General features: G+C 34.8%; 1 pseudogene; it reads right to left on the bottom strand.

Annotated features, from left to right (window-relative positions):
* Positions 1–8632: 8632 nt before the first annotated feature.
* On the bottom strand, positions 8633–9742 carry LOC149194905 (polyadenylate-binding protein RBP45 pseudogene; annotated as a pseudogene).
* Positions 9743–15043: the final 5301 nt, after the last annotated feature.

Below are 15043 nucleotides of genomic sequence, written 5' to 3'. Positions count from 1 at the left end.
AGGTCAGCAAGCTCCTTTTATTATTTATAAATTAACAGGAAAATAGATATGTTAGTGTATAACGAAATAAAGGCTCTAATAATAAGATTATGGTTCTTGCATTCTTCCATTCCTCCCTTGCTTCGTTTATCCAATCTGGTTGGATAATAGAAATGGCGCACAACAATGCTTCGACATCCTCATCCTTTCTTGAGAGTGCATCTGCCACCACATTTTGCTTCCCTTTTTTGTAGATGATTTCAAAGTCATAACCCAACATCTTTGTGACCCACTTTTGTTTCTCTTCAGAGGATAATATTTGTTCTAAAAAGTGTTTAAGGCTCTCATGATCCATTTTTACCTTGCAGTGTCTTCCCATTAGGTAGGGTCCCCATTTCTTAAGTGCATGGAGTATTGCCAACATTTCCTTCTCATAAATAGCTTTGTGTAAAAAATTTCCCATGATTGGATGACTTTCAAAAGCAATGGGTGTTTCATCTTGCATTAAAACAACACCAATTCCAATTCCTGAAGCATCACATTCCACAATAAAGGTTTTTGTGAAATCTGGTGTAGCTAAGATAGGTGCTTGGAACATTTCCTCTTTAAGATGTTCGAAGGCCTATGTTGCTTCTGGAGTCCATGAAAATGCATCTTTCTTCAATAGTGTTCTTAGAGGTGCTGCTATTCTCCCATAATTCTTAACAAACTTGCGATAATACCCTGTCAACCCGAGAAATCCTCCCAAATGCTTTATGGATGTGGGGATTTTCCATTCCTTAATGGATTTAATTTTGCTAGGGTCTACCTTAACTCCTTCATGAGATAAAATATGACCCAGATATTCCACCTCTTGTACTCCAAAGAAGCATTTAGATCTTTTTGCATATAATTGTTTCTCCTCTAATAGTTGTAGCACTCTGTCAACATGTTCAACATGATCCTTCAAAGACTTGCTGTAGATTAGTATATCATCAAAAAATACTAACACAAATTTTCCAAGGAATGGTTTGAAAATTGAATTCATCAAAACTTGAAATGTTGAGGGTGCATTGGTAAGGCCAAAAGGCATGACCAAAAATTCATAATGACCCTCATGAGTTCTAAATGTTGTTTTTGGAATGTCTTCAGACTTCATTCTGATTTGATGATATCCTGAAGGAAGATCCAACTTGGTGAAGTAAATTGATCCACACAATTCATCCAGTAATTCGTCAACGACAGGAATGGGAAACTTATCTTTAATAGTGAGCTTGTTGAGCTCCCTATAATCTGGACACTTGCGCCATGATCCATCCTTCTTGTGCACCAATACTACTAGAGTAGAGAAAGAAATTTGACTCGGTTGAATTATACCATCCTCTAGCATTTCTGCAACCATGCGTTCAATTTCACTCTTTTGGGCATAGGGATATCTGTATGGCCTGATGTTTGGAGGAACACTTCCTGAAATCAGATGAATAGCATGATCATGATCATGAATAGATGGGAGACCTTTGGGAGTCTCAAATACCTTGGAATGATTGTCCAAGACTTTTTGGAGATATGGAGAAATAGATGATTCCAATGTGGAAACATCTAGTGAACATAATTGTTAAATTACACATTTTCGTTCCTTTTTTAGAAGCTTTGTAATACCGTTAGAGCTGATTATCTTTCCCGGTTTCCATGGAATACCCCTTAATTCAACTTCCTTTCCTTCCACAGAAAATTTCATGAAAATTTCTTGAAAACTGAAAGCTATTGTACCCAAGGATTGTAGCCATTGGACTTCTAATACAACATCAACACCTCCCATTGGAATGGAAAGCTTTGGGCTAGTCAATACATAGTCTCCCATGGATAGCTTGATATTATGGCACTTTCTAGAGCAATTTATTGTTCCTTCATTTGCAACCATCACTTGACACTCTGGTGCTGGATATAAAAAGAAATTCAATTCTTTTGCTACCTTACAATGAATAAAATTGTGGGTACTTCTTGAATCAATCAACACTATTACCTTTTTCTTCTTGATTTATCTTTCTATCTTAATGGTTTGAGGAGTGGTAATTCCTGCCAATGCATTACAAGATATGGTTGGATTCATTTGTTCTTCATCTAGGCTTTGTTCCTGGAGTATATCCTCTTCTTTTGACCTTTCTTGCTCCTTTTCTTCTTCCTCTTCACAATCTATGTAGAATAATTTCTTCTCAGCACACTTATGACATTTAGTGTATTTGCTATCACAACTGTAACAAAGCCCTTTTTCTCTTTTTTCTTCCAATTGTTGTGGTGTCAACCTTATAGGTTGTGGAAGACTAGCGACAACAACACTTCTGTCTTTATAGTTGTGAGTGGTATGCTTCCTGGTTGCCATAATTTTGTTTTCCATTTTTATTGCTAACCTGAATGCCTTCTCTACTGAATCAGTTTCCCAAAGGCAAACATCATGTTGGATATTATCCTTTAAAGACCCTATGAACACATCAATCCTATGATCCTCTGGAATATTTTTTACCCTTATGCTCAATTTTTGGAACTCCTCAATGTGCTCCTTTATTGAACCCTTTTGTTTGAGACTTATCAATTGGATAAAAAAAGTGTTTCCTTTTGTATCCTCATAATGTGCTATCAATTCTTCCATAAAAATTGCCCAAGTCATAAATTGTTTACGAGAGAAAAGCCATTGATATCATACAAACTGATTTGGTTCCAAATATAAAGTTGCAATACATACCTTTTGTGTGTTTTGCACATTATTGAGATCGAAAAATTGCTCCATCTGTAATATCCATGTTGTGTGATCCTTGCCATCAAACTTCCTCATATCAATTTTTGGAATATGGTGCATCTTCGATCCAACATTAAAGTCTATGAAATCATGATTAAAATTTCCTTTGTTTGCATCATGAGCTTCCTTTCCTCCCCTTTCACCATTAGTAAGTATTTCTTGTAAAAAATTTGTTAAATCTACCTTCAAATCTATCTTCAAATCGTCAATCTTGGCTTCCACGCCCTTTATCTTAGATTCCACTCCATTTATCTTAGCTTCTGTTAGCTTTTGTGAGAGTGAAATTTGTTGCACTTGGTCTTCTAATTTTGATATATCATGTAGCATTTATTCCTCTTCTTCATGAGTCATGCTAGAGCTTTCAGATTGATTAGTAGGTGTTTTCATTTTCTTTCCTCGAAGGCATCAGTTACCGATACTAATGCTCTACTATGTGCTTTGAATTCCTTCAAAATAAATTTTCAAACCAAGCTTAAGAAAAAATTTAAAAAATCTACACACCTTTCTTCACCTTGTAAGAGCTCGATATTGCCTCTAATGTATCTCTACAATTTCAGATCATCCAATTCTGAAATTACGACCTATGGTAGCCCTCTGTGTCCTCTTTCCAATGCCACCAGTCTGACTCCAATTGGATTCTCCAATGAAGAGTTATGCCAAATCTCCCGCAGTGACCTGATTATAGACTAATTTAGTAGAGCGAACTTGTATGACGTGCCACGTGTCCCTGTTTTGACCTTTGGCTCTAAAAAATATATACAAGAAACTACAGTCCGTCCTATTTCTGTACCTTCTTACAAAATTTCAATCCGATGCTAAGAGATAAAGTTATGATGATTTTCCCCAGGTCACCTGTTTGGAATGTAATTCAAGAGTCTGCAAGAAGACCAACTTCCTTAGATCATATCCCCACAAATATAGTGGGAAAAACTCTGAAATTCAGACTCGAGCTTCAGTGCGATGTCTTCTCCAATGGTTTTATTTTTAGCTTTTGAAACATCGCAGGAAAAAAGTTATAGTGAAAATGCCATGATGACCTGTTTGGAGCAGCGAAACCCTAGAATCCAAAGCTCTGATACCAAATGTTATGAAACCAGCTCAAGAAAAAGATAGAAAATATAGATCAACGCCTTAAAATTCAGCCTCTTCGAGGGGGAAACCTCCTTTACATTACATAAATGAACAATTCTTGGATGATTCAAATGAGAAAACCTACTTTCTATATATACGAGTCTAAGGAGTCACAATATAACCCAACCGACCTAACAATAATAATATAAAGCCACAAAAATAACAATAGAGGGATTCTATGTGGCACAATAATAACAATATGGGGACAATAGAGGGACAACAATATTAATAAGGGGTACAACTACAATAGTAATGGGTTAATCACTAGTATTATAGGGACCCAACAAAAGAACTTAGAAAATATTGAGGAGACCATTCCCCTCAATATTTCGATTAAACCCAGTGTTATTGAAAATTTCCATATTAGCACATCTTGTTCTGTCGATGAGATTAAGATTTATAATGCCCTTTTTCAAGAATTATTTGCGATTTTCGCTTTCTCATATGAAGAGATTCTAGGCATTGGTTCAAATATTGTGGTACATGAGATTAAAACTTATTTGAATGCTAAACCCTTTCGACAATGTTTACATCTGGTTGAGTCAAAGAAAGATGCTTTCATAAAAGTTGAAGTTGAAAAGATTTTGAAAAGATGGTTTTATTTACCCTATTCCTTTAACTAATTGGGACTCAAATATAGTTCCTATAATGAAGAAAAAAGGGACAATCTGAGTATGTGTTGGGGATATTAACTGCGCTTGTCCGAAAGACAGTTATCCAACTTGTTTCATCGACCAAATTGTTGATGACAGTTCTGAAAGCGAAATTTTTTCATTTATAGATAAATTTTTTGGTTAAAAATAAATCAACATACTGCCATCTCACGAGCACAAAATTTTGTTCATTTGTCCATGGGGTATGTTTTCCTACCTCAAACTTCCTTTTGGTTTGAAGACCACTAACATAACTTTCCAAAGGGAAATGAACTATGATTTCCATGATATTATGCATATAGTGCAACCATATCTTAATGAATTTCCTACTCACTCTAAACATCGTGAACACCACCTGATGCATCTTGGAGCCATCCTCCTATGATTTCACATTATAAAACATGATTAAACCTACATAAATGTGTTTTATGTGTTCAACCTAGTTGACCTCTAGGATTTGTAGTTTCCAAGAATTGGATTTGCATTTGTCCTATGAAAGTACAAGCAATAATTGATTTTACTTGTCCCTTCTCACTCATTTAGTTATAATTCCTACAAGGGAAGGCTAACTTTCTGTGTAGACTTGTTCTGAACTACGAATAACTTACAAAAGAATTTACTTTCTTACTTAATGAAAGGGTTGCCTTCGATTGGGATCACATTTCTCAAAATGATTTCAATGCTCTGAAATATGTGTTAGCTTGAGGATTGTTATTATATCCCTGTGACTATCAATGATACCATTTCCTCTATTTAGTTGCACCAGTTCCCACCATTTATATGGTGTTAGTACAATAATATGTCTTAGGAGACAAGCACCCCATATATTACTCAAGTCAAAAATTGATTAAGATTGAAGTCAAGTACTCACACATCAAAATGTTAGCTTTGAAGTTCTTGCAAGTCTTACAAAATTTTCACCATTATATTATGCTTTAGAAGAATTTTTCGATTTTTGATTGCAGCCCAATGACATACATTTTGTGCATCAATTACTAGGAGGCAAGTACTTGAAATTGATAGTTTTCCTCCAAGAATTTGATTTAGAATTCATCGAATCCAAATCTAAAAAATCTTTAGTGTTCACCGAACTGATTTGCAACCTTCCATCCTATGTGGTAAAATCAACAATTGAATATTCTATTGTAGACAAAATGTTTTTCAGATTGTATCCTGGATTGTATTGTGGCCTGATACTACTCCTTTTGATCAACATCAAATTTGATACTAGGATTTCAAATATATCATAATTAGTGACACTCTTTACTCATGTCGTGTTGATAGGATAGTTTGAAGGTGTCTTACTCAGGAGGAGGCCAAGAAAGCTCTAAATGACTATCTTGCTAGAGCATGTAGTGGGTGCATGTATGGGTTTGTGACCGCCTAAATGAATTACATGATGGTTACTTCTCGCTTACCATGTTTCAAGATTTCATCCTCGTTATCCAAAAGTGTCATGCATCTAAGATCTATAATAGGAAAGCCTATGCTCCATCTGCTCCTATGCATGTTATTATTGTTGTTGGACCTTTTTCCAAATGGGGCATTGACTTCATGACATGTAACTCTCTCTCAGATGGATGACATGGATACATTATCTTTTTTCTAAACTACTTTACTGAATAGGCTAAAGTGATGCCTACATATGACAACAACAACAAAAATGTTGCATTGTTCCTTTTCAACCATGTTATTTCCATGTTTAGTGTGCCACAAGCCATCATTTTAGACCATAGAAACCATTTTTGAAATTACATGATGTTTGGAGTCACTACCGAGTTGGACCTTCAACATGATAGATCAAATCCCTATTACTCGCAAGCTAACGAGAAAGGAGAAGCCATTAATAAGGCTTTGAAAATGATGCTTGAATGCATGGTAGGGATTTATAAGAGGAATTGACATACTGTTCTTTTTTCTGGTCGGTGGGCCTACCAAACATATGTCCAAACTATGACTAGATTCACATCCTTTTAATTGGTGTATGGTCTAAAATAAATTGTCCACATTGAAAGTGAAATTCCATCCTTAGCCATTGGACTGTTGCCCACATTTTGCAAAGAAGAAATTTTTTTGCACCTAACTAACCTCGATGAGACCTGAAATGATGTTGCAATGACAAACAAGGAAAAAACGTGTGAAAGCATAATTTGACCATAATATTCAACCTCGTGCCTTCTTCGAAAGTGGCCTAGTCCTTTTATACAACTAGGAAGCTAACAAACTAGAGGTTGGGAAGCTCTAACCATTCTGGTTAGGTCCATATATAGTCAAACATGTACTAGCAAAACGGTCCTATGAGCTGGTTGACTTTTTGGAAATACATCATTAAGCGAACCATATTCGACATAGTCATGTTCATTCTTCTAACTACACCATTTTTGGGGATTGTATGGAACCATTGCTTTATGTTGAATCCAATGTTGGAAAATATATTTTTCAAATAGATAAGAGTTGTATTCTCTTCCATTATCAATATGAAGAGATCCTGTATCTGATTGTCCTCCTCATTTAATCCATAAATGCATTTTTTTGAATGTTTTAAAGACTTTAGATTTACTTTACAATAATATATCGAGTATATTATAGGGTAATCATAAATAAATATCATTATATATTTATTTCCATTAGTTGAAGAAACATTCATAAGGCCACACCATTTAGAGTACATGAATCAATTTTTTGTCTCCTCTAGAAGTGGAATTATCAAATGGTTGTTTGCTATGCTTTCCAAAAACACAAGCATCGCATTCATTTTCAATAAATGAAGTTTATCATAAATAATATTTCCAATTCTAGCATGCCATAAAAAGATAGATGGAAATGTACATTAATCATGATGAGAGATGATGCATACATAATTCAATGTATGAGTAGATGTCCCTTTCAATGTCAATAATCTTTCATGCTCCACTATAGTCTTTGCAACCATGTAGTTAGGTGACTTTCTTATTCCCACTTTACCATCATCAATACCAATAGAATGAACTTGCTAGTGAATCTAAATAAGAGGCAATAGATTTCATGTAGAAGAAAATTAGGAAATCTAGCAGTTTAAGCCTAATGATTCCATTTCCCAGGGTATTCATACTAGATTTATGTACAAAATGTGTTGGTCCATATACATAGTCACTTAAGGCATCAAAAAATAATATTTGGCAGGTATGTGGAATGTTGTGTGCTTGCATCACTCCTAGAAGAAAACAACACATGAAAAAAATGTCTAGTTCCTCTAATATTGCAATGAAAAAAATTATAATGAGTAGACTCAAACGATTTAGCTTTAGTAACATTTGGTGTTTTACCTATGTCCTCATTTTGGTCTCTATTGTATTTTCTTCTCTCTTAGGGGATTCTACATGTTGATGAATCATGTCTATCTCTTCCACAAAAAATAAAGTGAAAATTGGGTATTTTTCCATAATAGTGTTTGGCACCGGTGCATCTAAAATTCTTTATTCCACATCCTCTTCAAAAATTCTTTATTCCACATCTTCTTCTATTACAACTTTCTTTAAGATAATCATGTGACTCATTCTTCCTTTTCTGATCAAGGAACATACTCTAGGCCGTGTTTGAATTTCTTTAATTATTTGATCACCCGCAGATGGTCACAATGCTTTAATGGCCCAACCACGTAGAGTCACAATATTTTCAAATAGAAAAGTTTTTGTGCAATGGTGCCTTATTGTCATGGCTACCACGCTTAAATCATCTAATGCATAGGATGGAAATTCCAACTTCACCCATTTAATGTATACGTTGCGACATATAAAGATATCTAAATAGATCTTGCGGCCCCATCATAAACAATCATGTGAGATTTCCTAAGTTATCTAGATATGTATATGAAAGCAATTTAAAAAAAGAAAAAAAACATGTTATTTACTTTTTAAGAACAAAACATAACAATATCTAAATGCAACAATAACGAGAAAAAAATATAACTAATTCACTGTGGATCTTCCTGATAATTTGCATTCGGAAAGGTATTAATGTACCTAGCTGAATTTTGAGGTTGTGTGGCATAACCATAAAGAACATTGGATCCTTGTATACCACCATAAGCAACCCCAGTCCGCTGATATGGATATACTTATTGAGGCAGTGAGATATAACCATAACTAGCATTGTATCCTTTTCCATGACCATGATAAGCCACATTCCATTTATTTAGATCTCGTTGTTGTATTTGAACACTCTGCACTTGTTCGTTTGCAGGACTTCGTTTCCAGGAAACCCTAAGTGGTCGCTGACCAAGAACTGAACCATGAAGCATTTGCAATGCTAACTCTGCAGACGCCCTGTTGCTAAACTGGAAAAATCCACAACGCTTGCCTAGAGGTATCTTTGCATACACAAGACCACCAAACTGGCCAAATGTCTCTGTCAGCGTTTCGGTTGAAACAGTGGGGTCTAGGCCACCAACAAATAAAGTCGTATTGTTTGGATCATCCTCTGAGGCTGACTCGTCAACTTTAGGAGACGGTTGCTGATAAGCTGGAGTCTGCTTTCTCATGGCAGGACCTATTCGCATAGGTCTGGAAGAACAAAGTTTTCCATTCATCTCTGTTATAGACCGAGCTTGCTCATTCTCATCCCCAAACGTTACAAACCCATATCCTTTTGAACTGCCTGTAGTCTTGTCAGTAATAACCTTTGCTCCTTTTACAGATGGGTATACAGCTCTGAAGGTCTGTTCCAACAACTCGTCGGCGTCATCAGATGCCAAATCTCCCACGAATATAGTAAATTCTTCCGCACGCTTTTCCCTACTGCCATAAGTTGCCCAATTTAGCCTGTAAAATTGCTCAACCCTGGGCATCGGTAGACCGTTGTAATTTTGCTGAGCCATTTGGGCCGCTGCATGGCTTACAAACTCCAAGAAGCCATAACCCTCTGATTGTCCAGTCTGCTTATTGCGAATTATCTTAACAGAAAGAAGGTTCCCGGTCGTAGCAAAACATTGATGGAAATAATTTTCATCCATCCAATGCTGCAAACCTCCGATCCAGAGGGTCCTAATCTTGTCTGTAGAGTTTACTTGTCGCGGGAATGGCGGCACAATAAGAAGCTGAGGTCGGTGCTGGGGTTCTTGTGGGGCAGACCCAGACTGAGCAGGAGACAGAGGGATCGTCATAAACTGTTGTTCAGGTCGCTGCTGCTGGGGATCAGTCGCGGGTGATGCCGTGGGATTTGGTTGCATCATTCCGAAATATTATAAACTCTACAATATACAGTTAAATAAACCCCCCAGAACGCCCCGCAAGAAATCTATGGCAGATATATGTGTATGCTAAAATAGTATCGAGCCTGGGCAGATTTTGATCCAGAATCCAGAGAGGTTCAACTTTGTCCTGTTTTCCCCAAGCTTCCAGACGCAGGCAGGGATGAAATAAAACCTGGTAGTTTTTAAGAAATCGCGCCTAAGCAAATCTCAGGCATACATAAAACTTCGTAAACTTGGTTGAAGTAAAAATATTTACTGTCCTATCCATCTATTGATACTTGAATTGATCCAACTATGTGAGTGGCAGCCATAGCAAAATGAGACAGACAACTCTAGAATTGTTGGTAATGTGTTCTTTAATGAATGAGTTTCATTCACATGAAAATCCTTGGGGTTATGGATGAATTATATACTTAAAACTCTGAAACATGGAATTCAGTTATATAATTATTTTTTGGTTGAATTTGTGACGCAGAACATTGTTAGAAGTATGCCTACTTTGAAAAATCATTATCTCATCTCATATATACTATTTTGTTTCTAGTTTTTTTTGAATGATAACCAAGTTAAACAAGATCCATTTCTGAATAATATTACAAGTGATACTTGCAAAGATCATGTCACTGAATTTTTTGAGGTCCTCAAAAGCTATTAACCCATCCCATCCTTACCGGTGGGGAACCCTTTCATATGGATAACATTGATAGAGATCATACATTATGCGACAATAATGTTGTCATGTTGTATAATCAGATTTTATGTGTGGTATTGATGTATTGATGTGTAATGATTGTTGGGTGTTCTTTCTTATTTTATATATTTACACTTATATTTGTGGGATAAAACCCTGAAGCTTTATGTTCCATGTTCACTGTACCATGTCAAAGGTTTGTTTGTAAGCCTAAGCATTTTTTTTGAATTTTCTTTTTCAAGTGCTTTGGTGAAATGTATGCAATTTTCTCATTAGTGGAACAATGTATTAAAAAAATAGTCATGGCCTCTACATGACATTGAATCAATTGATGTTTTTTGTTAATGTGGTTGGTTTCATTATAGAATCTAAGATTCTTGCCCAACTTGGTTGTAGAAGTATTGTTGATGAGAAGAAGACTACAATTCTCTTGTTTCTCCTACAAATACTCAAGTACTTTTCTAAACTAAAAATCTCCCTTTTTTCTCATACAACTAATGCATATTTGTTTCTATGGTGGAATCTACTAAAACTTATTGTTTGCATGATCTCTAGGAGACAACTATTAATCTATGACTGGTGGTGAGGTAACCCAAAGTCCACACTCCATTTTACTTGTCTTTTTCAATGTCTAAGTTTGAATATCTAATGGAGCCTAAGTCATCCACATGTGAATGTTTGTGTCCAAAGCCTTGAGTTAGTGAAGTACTTTAGAACCCTTTATGTAGGAGACCAATGTACTGCTTTAGAATACTTTTATATTAAGCATGAGATATTTCCAACAACATATGAAATATTTTGTCTAGTAGTTGTCAGGTAGATTTGACTTCCCACAAGCTATTTGTACTTGGTAGCACCCTCAAATTCTTTCCCTTCCTTTAGTGTGAGCTTCAATTTTTGTTCCATTATAGTAGATAGAGGGTTGCATTAGCCATGCCAAACATATTCAACCATTCTCCAATGTACTTATTTTGGAATAGGAATATATACCTTGGATGTCAAGTCACCTCAATTCCCAAGTAGTAGTGAAGGTGTCTCAAATATTTCATCTCAAAGGCATTTTTCAACTCTTTCTTTATCAATTCTATATGGTTTCCATTTTTCCCTATCATCAACAAATCATATATATTTATCACACAATATAAATAGTTTTGTCAATATTATTAACAAGAAGAATTGCATCGTCAAGATTAAAATGTTTTAAATTCAATTACACAATACGATCAAACATATTTTCATACCAATCTCCTCGTGCTTGTTTCATATAAGGATTTGATAAGTTTACACATTTTTTACATTTCCATTCACAAAAAAAACCTTCATGTTGATCCATGCAGACATTCTCTTTGAGGTATCCATTCAAGAAAGTTTTTCTCACATCTATTTGAAAGAATTTCCATCCATTCTAAGCTAACAACATGAAGGGAGTTCAAATGGTGGTCCATTTTGTTCTAGGGGAAACAGTCTCTTCATAATCAACACCTTCTCTCTATGCAAACAATTTCTCCATAAGCCTTTTCCTGTGGATGTCATGTGAGACATCTCATTTGAACTTGTTCACATAGACCCACTCTCACATATATAGAAATAATGAACTTCTTGTTTACCACTTCTTTATTCGTTAGGAATGAAGGCATAAGAGGCTAAAATAATGACCATGAGATGCCATATTGAAGGAATGTATCCATACCACCATTCATAAGTAGTCTTACTTACTAGAGCATGAGATGGGTTTTTTTAAAACACACACTTCATTTAGAACACATCAAGCCAAAACATCAACTTCTCGTTTTGGGAAAAACATCATTGAGCAAACCATATTCAACATATTCATGTTCATTTTTCTAACAACACCATTTTTTTAGGATTGTATGGAACCATGGTTTTATGTGGAATCCAATGTTGGAAAATATAGTTTGGAAATTCATTAGAGTTGTATTCTCTTCCATTATCATTATGAAGAGAGCCAATATGTGATTGTCCTTCTCTTTCAATCCATAAATGACTATTTTTTTAACTTTTTAAAGAATTCTAATTTACTTTACAATAATATATCTAATACATTCTAGGATAGTTATATATTTATTTCCATTAGTTGAGGGAACAAGCATAGGGCCACACCATTTAGAGTACATCAATCAAAGTTTTTTGTATCCTCTAGAAGTGGAATTATGGAATGGTTGTTTTCTATTCTTTCCAAAAATACAATCATGAGATTTATTTTCAATAAACCAAGGTTATGATAAATAATATGTCCAATTCTAGCATTCCATAAAAGGCTTGATGGAAATGTACATTCATCATGGTGAGAGATGCAAACATAATTATTTGTATGAGCAGATGTCCCTTTCAACTTCAATAATATTTCATACTCCACTCTAGTCATTGCAACAATGTAATTAGGTGACTATATTATTTCCACTTTACCATCGTCAATATCAATAGAATGGCCTTCCTAGTGAATCTAAACGAAGGGCAATAGATTTCTTGAAAGCTTTCAAAGATAGAGAAAATCATGTAGAAGAAAATTAGGAAATCTAGTAGTTTAAACCTAATGATTCCAAGTCGGAAGGTATTCATACTTGATTTATCTACAAAATTCATTGTTCCAACTACATAGTCACTTAAGGCATCAAACAATCCTCTTTGGAAGGTATGTGACATGTTGTGGGTGTGTTAAGTAGTGTTGCATCACTCCTAGAAGAAAGCTACACATGAAACAAATGTTTAGTTAATCCAATATTGAAATGAAAAAAATATAATTAGTAGACTGAAGTTATTTTTCTTTAGTGAGATTTGGTGTTTTAACTAAGTAATTATTTTGGTTTCTATTGTCTTTTATTTTCTCTTATAATATTCTACATGCCTATGAATCATGTCCATATCTTCCACAACAAATAAAGTGAAGATTGGGTATTTCTCCATGATGGTGTTTGACACCAGGAATCTGAAATTATTTATCCCACATCCTCTTCTATTACAACTTTCTTTAGGATAATCATGTGACTCATTCTTCCTTTTCTGACCAAGGAACATTTCTTCTTCAATGGATTGGGTTCTTTCCTTCATCTTCTAAGAAGCTTTCTCTCATCATGCAATCTTCTCCACCACATTGTCTAAAGTAATGGATTTGAGTTTCTCACTAGCTTGTAGGGATTCAAGATAATGAGAGTATGTGTGGTATAGTAACAATGAAGGATATGAGAGGAATTTCCATCCTCACTCCAATGGCATCTACATCTTACATTATTGCTCTAATATAAGAGGGTAAGGCCAAGGGATCATCATATTTGAACTCAATTTTAAATAGCTTAACCGTTAGTTGGAGAAAGTTCTAATTTAAGGTATTGCATTATACAAATATTTTAACTTTAATGCACCATAGGAATTTATAATGGAAAATAAATGATGGAATACCTCTTCACTTATAAAAAAAAAACGATAAGGGAATATACTTCATTTTTGTTGTTTTCCAAAATGACTAGCTCTTATCTGATGTGGCCTTCCTAGGTCTTTTGTCTTTCTCTCCTTCACATATTAATTTCCACAAATCATTAAGAATTAGGGTTCCTGATCTTTCTATACCATTATCTATAGTTCTCTTTGTGAGTTATCCCAACAATAACAATAGAGATGAAGGAATGTATATTCTATAAATCTTTGAGCTAGAGTTGGGAACAAGAAAAAAATGGTGACCTACCCATGGGACTCAGCAAGTGAAATAGTAACTATAAGTGCATCACCATTAGAGTTAGTGAAGGAAATTGTGTGAGAAATGGAACCACCAATGTCTCCAAACTCCCTCACTCTCAATCAAAAAAGCCTGCAAACAATCTTAGCAAATAACTGTAAGATTATATGACGATTAAAAAAATAAAGAATAATATCCGATGGTTTTCAACAAACAATACACATCTTATAAGATGGTTAATAACTAGTACATAATAATATTCAAAGTTTAGTAGCCGAAAATAAACAACTTGTGTGGTGGGTAATAACCAATAAATAATAATATTCAAAGGATAACATTAGAAAATACACATAGAAAGATAAATGCTTCATTATTGGCAAGTTAGAAATTCCATCTGTTGGGGTTTCAAAATGTCATGCAAATATCACTCATTACCATACATTTTTCACCTATGCTTCCATTCTATCACTCACTATTCACCACCTTGTCACTCCATTTTCCCTATTATTCACCATTAATGGGTCTCATTTATATTTTCCAAATATTATTTATTTTTAAGCATTTTTGAGAGAAATTCTTGATTAAATATTAGAAAATAGTATATTTTACTTTATATATGGAAAGTGGGTTGTTTTTGTGACATGTGGAGGAGCCAAGGAAGCTTCCAAGACACCTTTATGTGGCCTTGAAGGATCAAATTCGAATTTGAAGAGATAAACCTCATGGAGAAGATTATGATCTCATGGAAAAGATCAAGGACAAAAGGGGGTTATGTGTCTAGATGGTTGAGATATGCATGGAACTAAAAGAGAGATTAGTGGATGAGCATTATGAGTTTGTTACTCATCCCATTGTATAAATAGGAGTAGAATCTCCTCCATTTGAAAATCTTAGA

The sequence above is a fragment of the Pinus tabuliformis genome, chromosome 2_2, assembly GCF_031772625.1.
Source record: "Pinus tabuliformis cultivar Carrire ecotype Pingquan chromosome 2_2, CPIR1, whole genome shotgun sequence".
In the NCBI taxonomy this organism is placed as follows: domain Eukaryota; kingdom Viridiplantae; phylum Streptophyta; class Pinopsida; order Pinales; family Pinaceae; genus Pinus; species Pinus tabuliformis.
Note: the sequence above shows the minus strand (reverse complement) of the source record. Positions and strands in the feature narration are given on the sequence as shown.